Genomic DNA, 17409 nt, shown 5'->3' with positions numbered 1-17409 from the left:
CCTGCCTAGTCCTGCCAAATTTATCTTTTTTAAAGCACGATTTTAATTATGTCACTCCCCTGCTCAAAAATGGGCAATGTCTTCCCATCACCTGGAGGCCAAAGGCCATAGTCTTTAGGTAGAATCATAGCCTTTGGCTATCTGGCTTCTTGTCCTTTTCCAGTCTTGCCTTACCCAGTTCCTCTACACAAACCTTCAGGAGCATATCTGTCTTTGCTGCCTAGCCACCCCCACCATACATGTCTGCCTGGCCAGTGCTGTCCATCCTCTCTGCCAATCCACTTGCCTTCTTTTTGTGAGGCTTTTGTGACTACTTCAACCTATAGTCAACACCTCCAGCCATGAGGTTAGAGCACACTTTTTTAAAGCAGGAATTTATTTCACAGTCACTATTATATAACTTTGGCTTTTGTTGATTAATGGTTACCCCATCTTTTCTCCCTGATTAATTTGTAAAGCTCTTTGAGGGCAGGGAGTTTTGAATATTAAGAATATGATGTAAGAATATAATGAGAACACACCAATGTCCCCAGTAGAGGGTTATGAAAAGAGTTGGCAATCAATAGACACTTGTTTAATGAATGCTGCTCTAGACTGAAAGCTACTCAGTTGTGTTTGGAACTTGTGGTATTTCATAACAGCAATTTACGTATGTGAGGCAGTTTCCCTGAGTTTAATAAATTTGCTTTCATTTTTAAGTTCTTAGTGAAATTCTTGACTATGAAATACAAGCTGAGCACACAGGACTTATAATGAGAAACATCTAACTTTAGGGTCAACATGGGCAGTATTAGAATAAACACAAACTAGTACATAGTCATTGAACTAATATGAATTTTCTGAAATTCCTTACTACTCAGTAATTTTTAAATAAAACTGAAACAATTCCAAGAATAATTTAAAAGAAAAGAGATAAACATGTAGTTGTTCAGAGTCTTTCTTTTACAAATCAGACATATATTTTAGCTTATGATATTCATTAATAGAAAGAACATAAATTTTAGAACTTGGCAAGACCTGAATTGGCAACTTGGTTCTGCTGCTTAGCAGGTGAGCCATCTTGCATCAGTTACTCAATATTGTTGAACCTTAAATTTCTTATAAGGCAAATGGAAATATTAATTTCTAATTTATTTGAAAAACCTGAGAGGAAGGAACCCAATTGAACCATTTATTAGGATAATTGATTTAAGTTTCCTAGGGCACCTAACCCAGTACCTGGCACATTAATAAATGGTAGTTATTCTTACTGTTTTTGTCTGAGAGTTTTTCTTTTACACTCATTACCTCCTGGCCTTCCTCATAGTTAAAGAGTATGGACAGAGGAGCCTAAAAGATCTGGGTTTAAATTGTGGCTGTATCATTTTTTAGTTTACCTATTTATTAATCTATCTGAGTCCCAATTCCCTCAGCTGTATAAGATGATGAAAAAAATCTCCTTGCAGGAATGTTCTGACAACTAAGAATGATCTATTTTAAAGTGTCTAGCATAGAGCAGGCACTCTATGAATAGCAGATTTTATTATAATTCTTATGAGGCTTCTCTCAGACATCTTGCTATGTGTTGAAAAACACATGCTCATGAATACTTTTTAAGTAAAAGGGGTAGGAATTTTTTCCATGTTATGTTTCACTATCTGGCATAATTATGTTCAATTGGTATTATAAAAATTATCCTTATAAATAATATCTGTATTGTGAATTATAGTTTACAAAATATCTTTATAACTGAGGACTATACCCCAAATTAGCCATTTGTTTCAATATTACTGCAATCATTATCCTTACAATCCATTCTACCATCAAGATACTTAATAATTAACAATAATGATAAACTGCAAATACTAAGGAGGCTATTACAAAAAGTCAAATGTGTTACTGTCATGGACATATATTTTTAGAAATACTTGACAGTTGAAATTGGCCAGATGAAATTGAGCAATTGATCATAGATTGTCCATCTCAGCAGTAGATCTTGGAAGCAGAGGCCTCCCCTGGATAGGCTTTGACAAAAGATATATACAAGTGGTTTCTTAACTTAGTTTTGACTACTAAAACACTGTTTAAAGTATCAGCTAAACTGTCTGTTCCCATTCAGTTTAAAATACGGTATTTTTAAAGTTTAGTAAGTTGTGTATGAAATAAATTTACCTAAGTATAAACAAAAGAATAGAAAGAATTATGGGTAACTTTCTTAAATCTAAATAAATGCACTATGTCCTATGCTGAGATTAATGACTTATTATCTAAACTCAGTAGGAATGTAATTAAGTGCTAAGAAACAGAAAGCACCTCACAGTTTTATAAGACTGAGCTGTTTTTACTATCGTAATAACTGAGGCATGTGCTTAATAACTCATCAAATACATTTACTTCCCTTCAACATCTACAAGGTCAAAACCAGTCATCAGCCACAAAGTGAAGTGTCATTAATTCCTCTGAAAAACTGTTAAAGAGATTGTTTCAAGAAGCAGCAGGCTGGATCCCCGTGAGGGTGTTTCAGGGACTCTGGGAGGTGCACACATATTTTTAAAGCCACGCATGTTATGGATAGTATTACTCTTAATGTTCCGAGTGAATAGCTTTCCATACAACCATTCCTCGTACAAGGCATATGGCTCAATATGCAACAGTCCTGATGTCTGGTGTTTTATCCTATGTCCAGTCCTTGGCTTAGTAATTATGGCCGTTATGCCTACATTTTATATAATGTTTTAAAGTGATATGTTTCAATGTTTATATTTACCAGACTCATAACTATAATTTATGTTTATAGCATCTCTGATCATTTCAAAGCCATTTTGCAAATACAATTTTTGGTCTTCCTAGTAATGTCATGTGAGATGAGGAGATTGAGGCACAAGGAGGTTATACCATATGTCTGAGGTCATTTGAAGTTAGTGTCATAACAGTGTACTTACCTCAGGATCCTGAACCCAGGGCTCACTTCCCTCCCATTACTATTATGTCATTTGTTTGGTCTTTGGATTAAACTTGCACTAGAAATTCTTTCTCACTAGCTGTGTGATTTTTAAATATGTTAAACTCTCTGAATTTTAGCTTCCTTATTGGTAAATGAGGATGAAAATGCCTAACTTAGAGTTATTTTGAGGATTAAATGACATGATGTGTGTAAAGTAAAAATCCTAGAATAAGATGAAGTGTTCAAAACTGTTAGTCTTTCAAATCCCCACTCCTGGCGATGCTTCACCTAAAGGCAGTTCCCTTAGGTCTTCTGAGAGTCTCTGAAGTTACTCTGGAATTCAATGGTAGGCCAGAGAGGCACAGTATACTTAATGTATTAGTATGGTGGCAAAATTTAATTTAACCAAGAATTTATCAATCATCTACCACATCCCAGCACAGTGCTAAGTGCTGCAGACGCACAAATGAAGTAGTAGCAGCCCAAGAATTTTGCAAGTGACAAGAACCAGACTTGCTAGTGATTTCCTAGACAATAAAGAGATTCCAAGAGTGTCTAGGATACCATGTTTAACAGAGCTTTCTGTAAAGTCTCCAAAATAAGTTCAAGTAGAATCAAACCATTTTAAAACTACTTCATACACATTTTATAGTTTACTCTAAAATGGCATATTCTACCAAATCCAAAAGTGTTATTTTTGTAGCCAGTAACATGGTATCAAGCCTATAGGGGATGAAGGAGGGAGGGTAGGGAGAAAGGCCAATCCCACAGTGAACCAAGAAATGAGATGTTACAAAGGTGGTAGGTGTTTCTGCTGTTTCCATTACTTGAGTCACCTAGATTATAAAATAGCCTAGAGTAGGAATAGTCATTTGGCATTTTCCTCCCTCATTTTCCTTCAGTGCCTCAGAACAGAAATACTTGTTGAGTTCAATTTTAGCCTCTAAATCAGACCAAAAAAAAAAAAAAAGTAGTTATGACTCCACCCCATTTGGATTAGCCCATAAAAAAAGTATTATAGTCAACTAAAAACATTTCACATTCAAAATATTTTTAAAATGTCAGATCTAGTGAAATTTTAGCACAATTTTGTTTAAAAGTGTAAGAATAGAGGAGAATAAATTTCATCATTATCAATAACAACTAGTCCCTGGGTGCCTGTGTGGGAGGCAATGTTCAGAACGAAATGTCTAGGGTTTAAGGTCAGACACGTCCGTTCTGATTCTGCCTTCTTTAGCAATTTTAGGCAAAGACTTCTCAGAGCCACAGTGGTCCTGTTTTGAGAATGGGGGCAATGCTATCTATTTCATAGCCTTATTGAGAAAATCAATTGAGATGGATTATTACTGTATATACAGTGATGAATATAGGTAATCATTCTTTGAGTGTTTAATATGTATTAGATACTATTGTACTCCTTTTTCATTTATCAACTCATATAATCACAACCCATTGAGATGGATAGTTTTATTATCCCTATTTTGGAGATGAGGAAAATAAGGAAATAAGGCATAAAAATCTTTAACAAAAAAACCTTGCCAAGGCCAGCCAGCTAGTGATGGCCAAGCAGGAACTCAAACTCAGGCAGTCTGGCTCCAGGTCTGTGCTCTGAACCACCTCTGTGTGCTGCTCACTCTGCCACAGAAGCTCGTCACATGCTTGTCTCCCTCCCCTGGGGTTCCTGGTGTATTCAAGAACACAACAGATCCTGTCTTTTCCAGAAATAAACAGCAGTTACGCTGAGACATATGCATATGGAGATAAAAGGCAATACACGATAGAACTTGTCAAACAATTTTCAGAGGAGGAGTACAACCACAGTTCCGTAGACATTTGGAAGAAAGGAAATAATGGGGGTGGAGAAATCAGCAAGATTTTTAGAACATGGGTGAAACTTGACTTTGGCCTTGGAGAGTAAATAGAACTAAAACCAGCAAAGATGAGTTGGGAAAGTTGGGAAAGTTATCTGTCCTCACAGATAGTGGGGACAGGAAAAATAAAGCATTTCTGTGTTCAGGAAAATAAGAATTCATTTCACTGAGGAGGAAGTTTGCTACATGGGAACACTGAGACAAGAGAGCAGGAGGCAGTGCAAAGCTATTTTGTAGAATGTTTTAAAAGCCCAAGATAGGAGAGAAGACCTCCTGCTGGAGGGCCCCAGGGGTTTCTGAGTGGCTGTGACTGATGGGACAGCAGGTATATAGCATGGGTGAAAGTAGGGAAAGTTAGATAATGGATTACAAGAGCACACAGAAGCCTTTAGTACACATACCTACATTCAGACACTTCCCAATGACTCCAGCGATGATTATCTTGTTGGTGGATATTCCATGGCCTCTCCTCACCTACTGGCTATCCTTTCTGTTTGTACCCTGCTTGTTAGCACCTAGGGGGTGGACATGGAGACAAAATGATTTTCCAGTTAGTCTTTTTGTTTGTTTGTTTTTGGGGATCCTTAGTGTGTGTAGTTAAAGATTTGTTGTGGGAAGGAGAAGTATATTATGGTTGATAAGAACATTCTTTCCTTTTTCTTTTATTCATAGTACTTCCATTCCCTTTTATTAAGCAATTTGCTGATGAAGAACAGAAATCACATTTGGGCTTGACTCTGGAATACATAACTGTTAATTTCCCTTGATCAGAGATGGGATTGTAAATTGGGAGTTACCCACATGTACTTTTAAATAATGTTCTTATGACAGAACCTTGTTTCTGATCTGGCTGCTAAAGATTTTAGGTGACAGTGATTAAACTTATTCTCCTTAAAAATGCTTTGTATTGTGTATCTCCAGACTGACCTTTTGACAGTCATAACATGATTATCCATATCAATCATTCTTACCTTTGCTACCACTTAAATATATTAAGCAGTTGCTACTTCTTCCTAAGTTGAATATAGACTACCAGGAAACTTGGGTAATTCTCTAGTTATAGAGGACAAGTTTGGCTCTGAAACTAAAGCACTATATTAGAGGGATAAAAAAAAGATGGGAAAAATACAATAAACTGCAATGCCAAACTCTTTTTTAAAAGTAATATTTAATCACTATTTCAGGGTACTATTAAGACTGTACATGACATCTAAATAGATTATAGGAACCAAATACATCATTATCACTAATATATATTCAGTAATAGTAGATACAGATACAAAGATTATTGTGGTTCAAAATGGCCCAGAAATCCATCTTTTACTTGGGTCTATTGTATGTAAATACATTTGGGGAACTAAGGAAACACACATACACACACACACACACACACACACAACCTCTTTCAAGAAAAAGAAAAGGCTTTAAAAATTTATACACTTGGCTAATAGCCAGCTACTGAATCTACTGTATCTCTTCTCTCATTAACAAACTTTCACAAATTATTTCCAATTGTTCCAGTTGAGTCCTTGTCAATTCTTCACCTCACAACCCCAACCCCAATATTGTCCACATAGTTCTAGAGAAATCAGAGAATGAGTAGAAAAATGTGCATCCAGTTATTTCAGGACACAACACACATTAGGCGTGCCCACTTATTAGCCAGAAAGCTGGCTCTATTGCTTATGAGAACTTCTTGGCATACCCACAGGCCTGTTGACCTCAATATGAAACAAAACAAAACAAAATAAAGCCTCAACTATTCTGCTTCTCAATTTGTTTGATAAACTAGAATTATCTCCAAAGTTCTCACATAAACAGAAATCATTATAATTATGAATAATTAAAATGCTAAATTCAAGAGGGCACTCAACATTCATTATACTGTAGAGCTCATCCCCTAAGGGTAGTACCTGCAATTAGTTCAGTTTTTACAACAGAAGAAAAATGTGAGGATCAATAATTGCAGGTATTTAGTTCAAGGAATCAGCCAACTTGCCTTTAATTTTCTCTCTTTTAGCCAGCAGAGGTTGTGCTCTCTTTTAGATTCTTAACATGTGTACTAATTTCAAAATACAGGAATGCAACAGATAATAGAAAAACAGACTGACTTCAATGCTATGAGTACATGCACTTCAGCTGTATCAGCTATTCTGAGTAAAGTAGAAAGTAAGATATAACAACAACAAAATGCTTTTAAAAGAGAGCCCTTTTAAAGATATTTTGTAAAATTTATCAGTAATTTATTCACTTAATTAACATTTTATTGTCAGAATTTGTGCTAAATGATAGTTCCATTACTGTATAAAAACTAGCCAACGATTTAAAAAAATACAAAACTATATATTCTTACAAATATAAAGTTTAGAGTATATATATATCCACAACTTGTGAAATGAAGTTCTTTGGGATGTCACTCTCATTATTCATGAAATTGTAATAGAATTTAAAAAATTAAATCACAAAATTATTTAGATTTTCCTTTCTCGAAGTCTCTTTTTTTTTTTATTTCCATCCTAGTTTGTCCTATCGAAGTCTCTTCTATAAAAACAATAATTAAAAAAATTTTTTTTTACAAAATATAACCATTTTCTTTTATAGTAATAAATGCTATTTCAGTTAGTAAGGTTTTTCTTTGGTGTTTATAGAATTAAAATACTGTAAGTTGGAAATGGGTTAGCAAATAGTAAACACAGTTTTAGATCTAAGAGACTGTAATAAAACAATTTTTTTTTTGCTCTGATTCAACATAAAATTGACAACCATGACCTGAGAAAGGGTTATCTTTTACTAGCTGCCACATCGGGGAGATAAATTTAGTCTTTCATTTAAGTAGAGGAAAGAACTCATTAGAAATGTGGTACAAGTGGTTTCAGAATGATAAATCTCAAGTTACCAATTCCACTTGTAATGATTAGTTGCCTGAACCTTGTATTTAATTAAAATGGTTATTTTAAATGCTTATTTTTAATTTAAGCATAATTAGCTAAAGTTCAGTGTTACTGCCTCATCCATTTCGAAATTAATTAATTCACAAAATAGCTCAAAAAGTGCTGTAAAATTTTAATATTAAAATATATCAGGATAAATTTGCATCTTGTGTTGGTTTCAGTTGTGGACTCCTAGTGAGCTGCTTACATTAGGTAGAACTGCAGGGTCTCTGGCATGGCTAATGTATAATAAAATCAAATATTGATATGTCCTTGACAATTCCATTCCACATAGGATATATACTTTAACCTTCCAGGAAATAATAATCCATAGCTAAGGATACGATTGTTTAAACTTTAAGGAAGTGTAAGTTTTAGAAGTTAATTTTGGCCTTTACATTTAGGAGGCACCACTGGTTGTAATGATCAGTGTAATAAATTTTTTTGTGAGTCATTCGAATAAATGTAACCAGAAAGTGTTTTCAAGTAAGAGTTCTGATTTTAAATTGTACTGAAACAAACAGCATGATCTCTTTATATAGAAAACAAGAGACAGTATATAGTGATGCAGAAGTATTTCTTGGTCTACAGGATCTGAGTATATTCTAAAATGCTCTAGGAGTCATGTGGAAGGGGTTTCCTGGTGTAGTGAGAAACTACACCCATGAATGTCCTTATTGTACTTGGTAGGCAAAACTGCCGAGCTGTGCACATTTGTCTATTAATGATGATTGCAACCATTCATTAGGTACTGAATTAGATACAGAACTAAATACTTAATGAAGTGATATTAGGCCCATTTTACAGATGAAAGAAGTGAGGCCTGGAGAGTCTAAGGCATACATAATTTGTGTGCATAATTAGAAAGCGACGGAAGCAGGATGCAAAGCTTTAATCCATAGCTCTGCACCTCATTGACCCCAGCTCCAGCTGAGAGGGCTAGAGAAGGCACTGTCCATTCTGAAATGCTTGCAATCTCCATCACCTCCTCCTCCGCCACCACCACCACTACAATAACAACAACATAGTGAGTTTGGCTTGAGTATTAATAACTAAAATCTGTTGTTCCAATCTTAGTATCCTCTCATACCAATATATGTGGAATTTTCTAGTTTTTTATTAAAACCTGGGTTTTCTACTTTCCAATGAACCTTTATAGTTGGGGAGACTTTTTCCCCACCATTCTCTAACATTAGCTCAAACCTTTGCACAACCTCCACCCCCAATACCACCAATAACCCTTCTAAGAGACGGCAGCATTTTAATTGTAAGCAGGTTATACAATCAGACTCAGCTTACACCTCAAGTAAAGTTGTGCAGAATATTTCTCTTCTTTTCACACTAGGCCTGTTATGTGGCATTCCAGGATGCCTTTAAGCCTTGCTGTATCTTAATTACTTCAACTGCCATTTGTTTCTGTCTCTTCCAGTCATTCTCCTTGGTTTCTAAACAATGAACAATAGACCCATTCAAGAGCTAGTCTTAGGTGCACTCTCTCCAAAGAATGTGGGCAACAGATACAAATATCCCTCCTATTTAGGTAAGACGACATTAGATTGTGATCAAGGCCATTATTTATTGATTTTCACTTTAACATTTCAACTATCAGCCAATATCTTAACTCTGGACATCTTTAGAAGGTCCCAGGATTGGAAAGAACCATTACAAAGCCATCAGGACAGAGGGGGACAATTTGACGAATAGGAAGAGATAGATTCACAGGCACATCTGCTTTGTTAATCTTGCTAAGGCCTTTAAATACCGTCTGGTTTCCTGTTCTTTTCTGGCTACCCTCTTCTCTTAGGCTAAAAGATTTTAAAATGACTTGGGGAAAAAAAAAAAAAACAACTTTGAGAAACTAGTTTGAGATTTTAATTCTATATTTCATCTGCCAGACAGTGAAATGCAGTTAGCTGCAGCGAGTGTTCCTAATAGATAAGGGAATTGTTGCTTCACATATAATTACATCGAGCCTAACTGTAGACATAGCCAACCATATCATCATCATACTATTAGAAGTGCTAGTAAGTCTGAAAAGAATCCATTTTGAGGAGGGTCAAAGCTACTTTTATTTTGCTTCAAGCTAGGGTTATCATGGAATAAAACTGATAATTCTTTTGGAGGAATAATTTTGGGAATATAAAAAAAAAGTACTAAAGGGTAACTGAAACTAACTGTTGTGACTGGCAGTAAGTTCAGGCATTTTGTGTTCTTTTGTATTTGCTTTGGAATGTTAAACAGGTAGGGTTCTTTTTAAAAGAAAACATTTTATTCAGAACATTCTCCCATGAAAGCCTACTTTGACAAAGTGTCACTTTTTGATATATTAGTACATGTCTGCCCACATTTTATATTCAAAAAAGGCAAGCAATGTTTTAACAACTTTTGACAAGCATGGGGAATTAAACTTCCACGGGATTGTCTCTTTTAATGTAATGCTATAGTCTATTTTATAGTTTTGATTTTGCACTTCTTTATGGTAGCCCACAACATTTTTAATTATGTCAACTTATGGTTGAAAAAGTACAGAGAAACTAAAGATGAACAATTAGGATAGGAAAACGCAACTCAAAATATTTTTAAGAATATAATTCTGAAATTTGTTGAGAAAGAGAGCTGCAAATACAGCATTAAGTGAATATTATACATTAATAACAGGAAATAAGTCGAATGAATTTCTAATAAACTAGCCAGGGAATCTCAAGAAATTCAGTTACCTCTTAATGAAACTTATCTATTAAATCATAAATTTCAAAATTAAATTCTTTATTTATTGGTAGTGCAGGCTCTGCCTAACGGAAACCTCACTTGGAAACCTACAGCACTTAAAGTCAACACTTATAAGACCTCTCTTGCTCCCCCACCTGTCTCTTCCCCAATTGTGACCCTGTATGGCATACTGGGTCCTGATTGCTCTCCAGCTCCATCTGTCCCCATTCCACCCTGCCCTTGGTCATTCATTCATCCAGAGTTTCTCCCAATTCCTTGAATATGCCAAGTTCTTGCTCCTCTGCTTGGTTCACTCTCCCAATTAGCCTGGGATGTCACTTTCCTCAGGAAGACTTCTCTAACAATTCTTTCTCTAAGTGTCTTTTCGCTTTGTCTTTGTCATAGAGTGATGTGATTCTCTCTTTACTTACCTATATCCCAAGCCTGTAAGCTAATGAGGGCTAAGACTATATCTATGTTGTTTACTGTTAAATCTCTACCACTTAGACCAGTGCTTGGAATATTTTAGATGCTCTCAAACACTTTGTTAAAAAGAATAAAGAACAATTTGACTGAGATATTCATATATGACCAATATGGGATGGTTTCTTTTGGGAGGGAGGGTGTTTTTTTTTGTTTTTGTTTTATTGAGACAGAGTCTCACTCTGTTGCCTGGGCTAGAGTGCCGTGGGATCAGCCTAGCTCACAGCAACCTCAAACCCCTGGGCTCAAGCAATCCTACTGCCTCAGCCTCCCAGGTAGCTGGGACTACAAGCATGGGTCACCATGCTCAGCTAATTATATATATATGCCCAGCTAATTTCTTTCTATTTTTTTAGTAGAGACAGGGGTCTCGCTCTTGCTCAGGCTGGTCTCGAACTCCTGAGCTCAAACAATTCACCTTGCCTCGGCCTCCCAGAGTGCTAGGATTACAGGCATGAACCGCACTCGGCCTTTTTTTTTATTGGTAATAATATAAACTGTTAAATATAACCACATTTAGAAAAAAAAAGACTATAATGCATACTAAATGGGGGATAGGCACACTTATAACTTTGACTCAAATGGTACAAAAGCAATTTATGTAAGCAAAACGTTTGTACCTTGTAATATTTTAAAACAATAAATAAAAAAATGAAAGGGGAAAAAAGTAAATAAATGCTAGAACTTATAAAAACCTGATCTCAGACATTATAGTTACCTCAATTACTAGGGAAACATTAAATGTTTTGTTGTTTGGTGTTGATACTTTTCTTTTTAATTTTCATGCTGTCCTTGGTTGTCAAGTAAGCATATATTTTTATGTACTTTTAATTTTTTTTCTCAAAAGACAATTACAATTCTTAATCAGCTAAAAAAAGTAAATAACGTATTTGAGTTGGCATGGCATGTGTTAACGTTAATGGTCCCATTTGGTTATTTCATTTAGCTGGAACAACACATCTCACATTTTGGTGTAAACTTTTTCCTATCAGTGATCGCTATAAAGGAAAGATCTAGGTAGAGAATAGGAGCAATGAAGCTCTGAAATGCCACGCTCAGATTTGAGTGGACTTCTCAGGGTAACAAGGGTGGATTGAAAGGGGCCGGAAGGATTTATAGAGACCAGCATATAACAGTGAAGTAGCTGAAGGTCTTGCTTTCTACTGCTGTGTCTCTATAATCTGAGAACTATTAAGGGGATGCTGTGACTGGAAAAGGAGAAAAATTTGAAACCAGTACCTTTGGTGGGAAAGGGAAATGGAGCTGGAGAATAGGGCATCTTATGAATATTGTTACTAGATAATGAAGAGCTGTAATAATCAATATACTCTTGAAAGGGCCTTAAATCTAATGAAGCAGCTGTGGATAACTAAAATATGATTATGACAAATTCAGGGAATTGGTTCAGGGTTCTTTGTATCCAAAATTCAAATAAGTAATCAAAGTGAAATTGCATTAGTTGACCTCAGACCACCTCTGAAATACAGGAGGCATTTATTCAGAATACACCCAAATAGCAGTGCGACCCAACTGCTTCTACATTTCACTAATGCCTTCGCCTAGGGGGGAGGGAGGCTGGAGGCTGGAGGGGGAGGGCACAGGGGGAGGATGCAGAGGGAAGGGAAGGAGCTCCTTGCACAGAGATAAGTGGAACTCTTATTTTAAAAATTGCCACAGCAGTACTTTTCTTAAGTCAAGATTAAAAATACGATGAGCTTATGGAATGTTATCCTCCACAGCAAAAGTAATATAAAAACAATTTTTATTTCCACATAAATTACTTAACACAGCTGCTACTGGTTTTACAGATTAGCCCTGGCCCTGATGGGCCCTTCTCTGTGGGAGAGATTCCCTCTCTGTATGTTTCAGTCTTCAGCCTTCAGTATTTCTTTGTCTGTTTAGTACACTCATTTCCTATTTTGAAATATATTGAAATATTTCACCAGGAACACACATGGAGTTGTTTTCATGGGCTCTCTTTACAGCTTCCTAAGGCTGTCATGTGGATGGTAGCAGGAAACAATTTCAAGGGCAATAACAATGATGAATAAATTAAAGCACAGTATATATAGTCTCCATCAGAGAAATAAATTTGTTTTAGTGAACTGTATTTTCATCTCAAGAACTGTTCTCCCCACCCCCGCCCCTTTCCAAAATGCTTCTTTATAGCAATTCCCATTTCAAAAGGGTGCTTCAAATTGATTCTGAGGGATTTAAGTTCTCCACACTCTTTTCTGGCAATGTGCTTTTTTTCTCAGATCAGCAGAAACAATGTGAAAACACCTGTCACAGTAATTTCAAACGTCTATCATCTACCAAATTATACATAAATGATCCATGGTTGCAATGTGGTCCTTGAATGAAGGACTTTCTCAAGAAAGATAAACAAATGCTGTTGAACATATAAATGGGTACCTTGTAAGAAAAAACCGTTTGTATCATTTGTGGAAACTTACAGTTTTTATTTTTATCTTTAATCAGAACCAAGCAAACATTTTCAAAAGAATCAATCTTGCTTTTCATTCACGCCGAGCCTCATGTACGCATGCATGCCTGCTCACAGGGACAGTCACCGTTCAGCTCAACTCCGCAGGGCTGCGGCTGGACATGGAGTCAGGTTGGCAACAAAGCAGTTACTGAATGCCCACTCTGGGTAAATGATAAAAAATATCTACTTTCTTCCCCATGTCGCGCCCCCCCCCCCAAAAAAAAACAAAACAAAAAAAACAAGGAATGGCTTCATTGTTGAAAATATGCAGTGTAGGTGTTAAAAAAAGTATAGAGAAACGCTCTGGGCTATACATCTATTTTTAGGTCCTATATACCAATTCTTTCTGCGGTCTTAACTTAGATGCTAGTCACTGCCAAGAATTGGTCTGCTCCCCAGGTGATTCTATTGTTCAGCCAGAACTGGGAATCCTGCTTTCAAGCCTTCTTTTACTCCGTGATTTGCTGACAAACTCCCTACCCATTTCCCATGTTCAGGCATCTGTGCAGACTGCATTTTCCTCGCAAGCTTAACCCTACACCAGGGTTGAAAGTTGAGTTGTATTTTCCTACCACTCTCCCCCTCTTGTCCTCAGAACTGTAATGCAGGTCTGTAGTTTGAGTGTGAAGTCATCATACATTTTAACATCCAGATTCAAGCAAGCAAGTGAGTAGGTATCAAAATAATGTTTACATTTATTATCCATAACATGGGGTTGCAGTTTGGTAGGAAATAATATGATATGAAGAGCAATGGAAGCACATATCTTCATATCCACACCTTTTCCTCTTTTAAATTTCGTATATTTCAGACTTAAACCTATGGGAACATAATGCCACAGTATTATAATCGCTCCAGTATTCCTAAAGGTTTGACATTTTTAAAGCATGTGTATAATATTCAGGTGGGGCTCAAATGAGTCCAATCCCCCCTGCTGCCGCTACTGCAAAGCATCGTGTTCCTGGCAGTGTGGTTAAGGTTAGCAACATCCAACCCTCAAAAGGCAATAAAGAACACTCTTAAATGTACCTTATTTCTAAACTATGGTGGCACATTATAGCACTCCTTGTCAGCACTTTATTGGTTTCACAAGAATAAAAACAAACACTGAGGTCTTTACTCTGAAATCCATTTCTAGAATTTATCTTACTAACAAAGGATTTAGTCCTGTGAGAGGTGTTCTAGTTACAAAGGAAGCATTTCTTTTTTGTAAGAGTTTGCTATATGAAAGGCTATATTTATTTGGCACTTTAAATTTATAAATGTGTATTAAAAACAACAAACTTTGTAAAAAAATCATACTTTTTCCATGATCTGTATCGCAAACCTAAAAGAAGGAAATTAACTGAAATAAGAATACTTTTCTGTAACTGGGCAAAAAGTAGCCCATTTATGCATTTACACAGAACGAGAAAGAGAAATCCACAACTTTGCTTAAACATGAAAAAATTCTAGAATAAGTCCAGTTTGCTTTCAGCATTGTTTCTAGTGATTATTTATTTACCACAACTGCTTATTCATTAATGTTTTCCAAAAACACTTATTCTTTCTTTTTTGCAATCTTTTATTTAAATATAAGCATCTGATACCAGTGCTTCCCTTAGCTGTATTTTTTTCTGACAGCATTTATACATATATAATTCACCATCTTTATCACTCTTAGCTTCTTGAATATTGGATTTTATATGCATGAACACAGGTTGTCCTCAAATAATAAAGGAAAAGCCACACTGTCACTATAGAGGCATCTCTTGGTAAATGGATTTTTAGCTGTGAAAAACGGTTTATTCATAACCAAATCCATTTACCAATCAGCTCTCCATATGAGTGACAAAAGAATGACAAACACCACAAAGAACATAGTAAATGGCCACCAAACAAAGCAAAATCTGGTCTCCAATAATTTATGTGGCAAGAGTCCACTATTTTAACTTGCCTTCTGAATTGAGAGGTAAAGATGGATGTTGACAAGGGAAAACCCACACACAGGAACGCTAGAAAGTTCCTGGAGCTGCCCTGTACAGGTTTGCATGAAGGTTAAGAAATGGAGCATGCAATGGGAGAGGGCCCTTTCAGAAATGTGTCATTGTGAGGTTTTAATTTTCCAACGTGTTTTAACATCTGTTTTCCTTTTTGTCAGGTTGAAACCTTTTGGAGACAAGGTTCAGGAAAGCAAATAAACATTATAGGACAATGGATAGATCAAGGTGTACTTCTTTTTAGACTAGGAAAGCTGTCTTTATATAGAGGGTATCTTTTTAAAAGGGAGAGATGAGGGAGAAGAAAGGCTTTCAGAGAATAGGGATGATAAGTAGCTTTTTACAAAATGCTATGACAAACAAGAGTCCTTCATGCATTTTTGAAAAAGAAATGATTATTATTTACCACACATGTAATGAACTATTTGACAGCATACATTTGGTTTCTTTTTTTATGTATTTAGCCACTGCCAGCCAGGGACTGTATGAATGGGGGATGTGGGATGTGGCTGAGAGCCTGCCAACGCCTGGTACTTGTCACTAGCCTTATAGCTCCAGAATGCAAGCTCCTTGCAGGCAGATTGTTCTTTTCTTCCTGTTTTGCTCACTGCTCTATCTTTAGCACCTAAAATCTTGTGTGGCAGATGGTACGCATGCAATAAATATTTGGTGTATGAATAAATGAATGCAGTTCAGATCCCAAGTTCTTGACCTTAGGCAGCTGTATGTCGTTTCCAACTCACTGAGATGTTAGCCTGTGCCAGACATTGTGCCAAATAGCAATAATTTAATATCTAATCTAATATCTTAACCTTCACAACAGCTATGTGATAAAGGCATCATTATCTCTATTGTAAGAGTAGTAGTAAAGTACTGGAGTTAGAATGGTGGAGTTAAGTAACATTTAAATTCTTACAACTTGTAGAAGGTAGAGAAGGAAGTTAACCTAGTTTAATTTCAAAGCTTAAACTCTTACTCACTATGCTAAATACTGATTTGATCCTGCTTCGCTGATGATCCTGCTGTATCCATAGTTTCAGAATATTCTTGCATTTTGATCCTTGGTGTCATCTAAACTTTGATCTAACTCTGGACTTGGAGATCCTGTGCCACACACAATGCAAACTTTGTTTCAACATTCGAATCTCCCTAGTACATTTTTCTCTTGGTGTCTTAGTCTGCTTGGGCTGCCACAACAAAATACCATAGACTGGGTGGCTTAAACAACATAGATTTATTTTCTCATGGTTTTGGAGGCTTGGAAGTCCAAGATCACAGTACCAGCATGGTCGAGTTCTGGTAAGGGCTCTTTTCCTGGCTTATAGACGGCCACCTACTCACTGTATACTCACATGGCCTTATCTTGGTGTATGCTCCTGGAGAGAGCTCTCTCTCCATCTTTTTAAGGCCACCAATCCATCAGAGTAGGACTCCATCCTTATGACTTCATTTAACCTTAATTACCTTCTAAAGGTCCCATCACCAAATACATTGGGGGTGGTAGGTCTTCAACATATGAATTTGGGGGGACACAATTAAGCTCATAGTGGGTGTCCTTCTGAGCTAACCTGCCTAGGAAAATAATAACAAGCAAATACATTCTATTTCTCTGCTGTAATCACGTGAGTCACTGTCACACTTACTGGAATAACTCTTTTGCCACCTTTGGGGTTCTTGCAATGTTTGATCTCAGCAATTTAGAGACTACATGTGTGTATCAAGGTCAAATGCAATTGGATTTGAAGAACTGTTAAAACTCTCCATAGCCAAGTCATTCTGCTGATGCACTTTTCCAGCAAGAATTGTCTGGGATTTCTGAATCTTTCTGGAGCCTTTATCCTGGCCGTCCCATAATCACAGTTAGCATTGCAGAGGAGAACACAGACTCAGGGTCAGACTGACTCCTAACCTTCTCTCCACCTGTGTGACCTGGAGAACATTGTGAAATTCACACAATATACATTTTTAAATTATTGTTTTTCTTAGTCACCCAAATCCTAGATACCTGATGTTTCCCAAAATGAAA

The 17409-nt window shown here is 36.4% G+C and overlaps 1 protein-coding gene across 1 annotated transcript in view; it reads right to left on the bottom strand.

Moving 5' to 3' along the window:
* The window catches only part of HS3ST5 (heparan sulfate-glucosamine 3-sulfotransferase 5), a 153223-nt gene that overhangs the window by 97845 nt on the left and 37969 nt on the right, over positions 1–17409 (bottom strand). The window contains exon 2 of the mRNA XM_012753210.2: positions 5196–5309. The gene's annotated coding sequence lies outside the window, so the exon portion shown is untranslated. The remainder of the gene's footprint in view (positions 1–5195; positions 5310–17409) is intronic.

Source organism: Microcebus murinus, chromosome 5, assembly GCF_040939455.1.
Source record: "Microcebus murinus isolate Inina chromosome 5, M.murinus_Inina_mat1.0, whole genome shotgun sequence".
Lineage (NCBI taxonomy): Eukaryota > Metazoa > Chordata > Mammalia > Primates > Cheirogaleidae > Microcebus > Microcebus murinus.
Note: the sequence above shows the minus strand (reverse complement) of the source record. Positions and strands in the feature narration are given on the sequence as shown.